Source organism: Taurulus bubalis, assembly GCF_910589615.1.
Source record: "Taurulus bubalis genome assembly, chromosome: 2".
In the NCBI taxonomy this organism is placed as follows: domain Eukaryota; kingdom Metazoa; phylum Chordata; class Actinopteri; order Perciformes; family Cottidae; genus Taurulus; species Taurulus bubalis.
Genome location: NC_136590.1, coordinates 36,057,950 through 36,063,949, shown reverse-complemented (window position 1 = coordinate 36,063,949; position 6,000 = coordinate 36,057,950).

The window sequence follows — 6,000 nt, the reverse complement described above, 5'->3', positions numbered from 1 at the left end:
AAGGCTACTCCTATCCAGTACCTCCCTTTCTGTTTGTCATAGATTTACTCTTTAAAGAATATCTAAAGTAACTCCATCATCCTGCTGCATGCACCCATGTCTAGTCTCCTGCTGTGCCCGGCAAACACTTTAAGTCTTCCGAGGTTTGTAGCCCACAACATTGTGCGCAAGATCACTAAATATGGTGCCGCAGTAACGTTGGTCAGTATTTCCAAGAGTAGCAATCATTTGAGAGACCTGTGAAACAATAGGAGAGCTATTTTAACCTGTTACCCTGCAGGGCACCTAACCTTAAACTGTACATAATATGAAACTAAGGATTGCAATTAGACAAGATAAATAATGTATTATATATTCAGTTAGGATTAAGATAATTTAATATCTACGATATCCAACAGCTACTTGTAGGTATGTACTGATACGTTATGTAAATAACTGTAAACATGACAAACATCTGCATGTCCCAGATATCACAACATGGGTTGTTTATCACAGAGCTGCAGTGAGAACAAAGCTATTAATTGAGGGCAAAAGTTACTTCGCATAGAATATTCACAATTAGTTGAATGATCAATTAATCAATTTAATTGTTAGGATTTACTTTGATGTAATAAGACTATCTGGTCCAGCAAATGAAACATCTAGTTTGCTTAAGACGCATATATTTTTCCCAGGAGTTTGCGGAGACAACAACGTGGCTAAAAGAGTTAAACTCTGCAAGACTAAATTAATGCTTATGTTGCTCCACGTCTGTTTTCCCCATTTAAGTCAGTTAATATATCTGAGTTGTGTCTATGTCAGGTTGTTTTGTTGTTTTTCTGCTCACTAGTGGCCTAAATGGAGTCAAGCAGCTTTAAGGATATTTGTCAATAGTTGCTGGAACCCAAAGGATGAGCAGAAGGCTAGGATGGCTAAATGTTACTAATGCTGAGCTAAACAACATGTTTGTGCTGTCCTGTTGTAATAGATATCTTCACAGGTCCATTGGGTTCCTCATAATCAAGATCAGGGAGTTTCAGTTGGTTGCAATCTGCACCCTCACCTCTAGATGCCGACAAACACACTGCACTTTAAACAAGTAGCCACACTTTTCTCGCAGTTAGAAGACTGGCTATGAACCCAATCCAGACTGAATGAGTTGTTCTTAATGCTACCATAACTTAAATAAACTTAGCGATTATTATTTTTACAAGTAGACTGCTGTTGCTTGAACCAGCAGGAGTAAAGTCTGTCAGCTCTGGAGACATCACATGGCCCTGTTGCTTCCTGTGTGTGGAAGTGTGTGCGTGTGTTTATTTCTGGACATGTGAGATGTCTGAACAAATGAACAAAAGAAAAGCAGACATACCCTCAGAGAACCAGAGCAGCTGAGTCTAATCCAGAGATGAAGCACAGACCAGCCAACGCATCATAAAATCCAACAAACACAACATACGCCCCCACACGCTTGTGTGTATGTGTGTGCACATACACACATTCACAAAGAAATAAATAACAGCTCAACTGTATGAGTGCAACAGCATTGTATAGTTTGCTAAAGGACATCCAGTAGGTACAAACTGTTATATTGATCCTGGCTGAAACCACATAAACTACAGTAACTTAAGCTGTTAGTGAGTAACTTACCCTTTTCCACACAAGTCTACTTGTTGACAGTCCTTCATTCCAGCTGGGCAAGTTTGTTCCTCAAAATTGTTTCGTCTTAAGATGGAGGCAGAAACTCTCCAAGCACAATTCCTTTGCTCTGCGTTCATGTCATTTGGAGTCCACCAGGTCCAGCTCTGCTTCTCTCCTGCTGATTGCTGCACGCGCTGCTAACATGGCAGCATTGATAAACAAGCCGTGGCAGTGAGACAGACCAGTAAGTGCTCAAACACACAGGTGCATGCTGACTCCTAGCGAATACAAACAGAGAGGCAAAGACAGCTCAGAGGAGCTTAGCATGAAACGGCTCCTTTGCCAGTGGTTCTCCTTATGTGGGACTCCAACCTTACTCCTCCTCCTCCCTGCACCTCTCCTCCCTCTCTCACCAACGGTTCCAGGACTGAATAGAGAAGGACTCTGGAGTCGCTGTTTCTTGAGCAGTTATGGGTACAATGCAGAGCCCTTTTCTTTTTACTTGTAATTCACAAAAAAAACTATGGACAGGAAAGTTAAAGTGGAGCGACACAGTGAGAATTGTTTTTTTCAGACAGAATAGAGAACAAATAGCAACTATTTTCTTGACCAGAATGGCCAGAAGCATTTGTACAAACTAAGTTTATGTTTGTAACCGTTTTAAAGATTAAAACCCAGAACCAGACCTTCAGCTAATCCTGACCAATATCTGTAGTCTGTACAGGCTGACATGGAGACTGAAGTGAAATGAAATCCGTGATGTTTTTCTAGTTCATCTTGAAGTTATTCAACATAATACAAATGATCTGATGTTGCTCTCAACACACCTGGTTTACTTGTTCCCATTTAGAAAAGCATACATTTCATGCTCTTTCTGACTAAGAGTCAAAGCTATAGAAAAAACACTGAAATGCAAAATGTAATTCTATACAACAAAGTCACTGAGCATGTCAACATCTTTCAAATACAATTAAAAAGAACAGCTGCTGTGTGATAACGAATGCGTTAATGACCATCATTAAGAATTTCCTCAACGACATTCAGAAACTACGCTGCATTAGTGACCAGCATTATGTGTACCCAGCAGGCAAGCAAGGCAAGAATGCTGATCATGATGGTGTTGAAACTTTGGTTTTACAAAAAGAGGCTAGGGGCCCCATGCAGGCTTTTGGAAACATTACTCAACGCCTCCGTTGGGCAAAAGTTGGCCTTAAACAGATCCTGCTAGCTCTCACTTGCCTAATACTCTGAAAGACCAAATAGTGCTTACAGGGGTCAAAGCATAACTGAAATGCTTTCATATAACAAACAACCCAATTATTTATTTGCATCAAATTAATGTTCAGCCTGTAATCAAGGTCAGAAAATGCCCTTGACAGTTTTATTAGGTAGAGCCTTTGCTATTCGAGTCAAACTAGACTAAAGATGGAATCTCTGTCTAAGTGTCCAACAGGCTGGCGTCTGTGTTGGCTGCACTGCTGCAGAGTGTTCACATCCCTCTGTTCCTGTCCTCAGAAGCCAGATTAGCCCATCTTGAGAATACGTAGTGGCCTCACTAACTCGTGACAGCTGTGTCAAACCCAATTTAGTGGTCAGGATGACTAGTGCCGTTGTTCAACGCCTAAATCTGCAATAACAAAGAACCTTCAATATGAAATGATTCGAGCCATCTCCAGATATATTTATATTTGACAGCAACTACAGAAAGTAGCCCTTACATTTTGAATGAATGGGAACTATCACTTAATTCAGCCAATGTAGCCTAATCCTACATTATCTTATATTGTAAAATTGACATTCATTACGTTTTACAATGTATGGTGTATTATTGTCATGGTAATGATAGTGCAACATCATGTCCTCAACTATGCTTTGGGGTGCATATACGCACGTGTAGGCCAGCAACTGCGCGGCCTGTGCAGACAGCTATATATACTGGTTGAAATAGTAGCGTATTTAAGCAGGAGTGAGGCGGACGAGTGATGAACAGAAACGTCTTTCTGTGCAGGCACGCCACAGGGCAGTTTTTAAAGGTCAGCAAACAGCCTGATGCTCATCCTTGGTTTTTCCACTCATGGCATTGAATCTAAATTGCTTCCCCAGAATCCTTTTACAATCTGCTTCCCAGATGCATGGCCAGCGCTGATTCGGAACAGCTCGGTAGTTTCTGACATTTTGTAGAAACAAAGAAAACAGCATCAGCCTATAGTTTACTGAGAGAGCAACAGTGCATGCAATGGATCACAGGGACAGTGCGTTTTAAAACGAGTACAATGCCCATTGCACTTTTATGCTGTGAATTTCTAATTCTGAAAGATCATTACAGATCAAAGATTTCATTTTCAGTTTCTTGATTGGTCAAACCAACGACTAAAGAAGCTACTAACAAGTTAAAAAAGGTATTAGTCCATTGACAAAAATACATACAAAAACCTTTACATAGAAATTGCCTGTTCTCTAATCAATAATTTTATATTAACAACAGATCAAATTATTATTACGATTGAATTCTACTGTTTTGATTTACTCTCATTGCTCTCATCAATATTGCTTCCAGTCATAGCCGGCAGCTGTTTTCAGCCATAAAAGCTCTGATAAACAGTCCTTGCAGTACAGCAGATCAGCAGACAAAGTACACAACATGGGAGCATCTAGCAAACAGATCTAAATGGAAAGTGAATATTTCACTCCAAATGAAGCTTGTTACAGTAACCCTCTCAACTGTAATATATAACATGCCAGTGTTGTATTTAAAGCTTGTTGTACTGCCGCCAAGTGGCCAAAAAAAGTCAGTTAATGCAGGTGAAAGTAAAAACAGCCAACATGTTCTCTCAGTGTGTGTGCCATGGCAGAACACAGCTGAGAGACATTGGCTCTGATCTATTCTAGATCCTCCTGCGCAGCAGTTGCACGGCTCAACTGTACCAGTTTCCCTGCAACCAAATATCTAAAACTGACAAAGTGACAAGCCGCAAAATAATTATAGCTGTAGCAACGTATTATCAAGCAGTGATACAAGTTCTAGAAAGAGCTCTTGGACCATCTCGGACACAAAGCTTCAATCAAAGTACTTTTTGACTTTTACAGACTTACAGTGAGGGAGACAGGAAAATCTCTTTTTCTCACTGGAAATGATGACCGGCCAATGACTGCTCCGATTACTAAGGGTTTGTTGCTTGATGGCGTATTTACATGCTTTGCGTTGTTAAACGGCAAACTGGAACCAGTAAATGGACTATAATGACAAATTAGTACAGTAAATATATATATTTTTTTAGAGAAATCATTTGGACTTACTTACGTTTTAAGTTTATATTTAAATATTTTTGTTTATTTAAAGAATAGTGAAACTGAAATTACACTCCATTTAACAAATTATTAAACTGATATTTAAGATTTATTGAGTAATCAATCATAACTTTATGTAAGGCTTAACTGGATCCTGCATATTCCAAGGCAGCTTGGCAACAAAATTACAAATGTACTACATTTCAAATATCAGTTGTTCATTAACTTATACTATAAACATTACATGTATGAAAGAAAATTGTCCGATTTGCAAATCACCAGCACAGCTACTCCTTTTTCTCATATTTTCTAACTTTCATGGTTCCTGAACGCTAGAAACAGAGGCCCAATCTCAATCAGTGTTCAACTACAATGAATGAGTGAATGTGTCAAAAAGCACCTACCTGCGGCCTGAGGGGATGTTGGTCTTTGCTGCCACTGCCCTGTAACCCCTGCAGGGAAATGCATCAATGAGGTGAAAACCAACATAACCAGTAAGCCAACCAAGCTATCTTATTTCACACAGGCTATTTTAAGAGGAGTGCATGTAAATGTTTTACAAGATATGTTATATTAGCTGTTTCAGCAAGATTAGTCACACATAATTTACATTGATGCTTCTGTACTTAGTAAGTGACAATCAGTCATTGGCTCTGTTAGCAGGTTGTTGAGACATTAAAACCACATTACAATAATCATTGTCTGATGTTTTTATCTTTGCAAATATGCTGTTTTATATAACTCTTTATTCAATTAAAATACTTCACCTTCAAAATTCAAATTTTAAAGTAAAATCACAAATCATCTGATAAAATAAAATACCTCTGGAATTGATTGCATACAATGCACATAATACAAGATTAGAAATTGATGGCTGGCCCACAGCTCAAGTGTGCCTGTGGACCAGTACATGACTGCTTCTGATATTGGTCATCAAATAGCACCATCTAGTGTTTGTTTCACACTTAGTCTGTTTGTGAGGACACAGTATATTATGAATGATTTCCTCTCTTAGTAATTATACACTATAGATCTAGTTATAAGCATTTTGAGAGTATTTCTTTGTGTGTAGAGACTGTTATCTAATGACCCTGC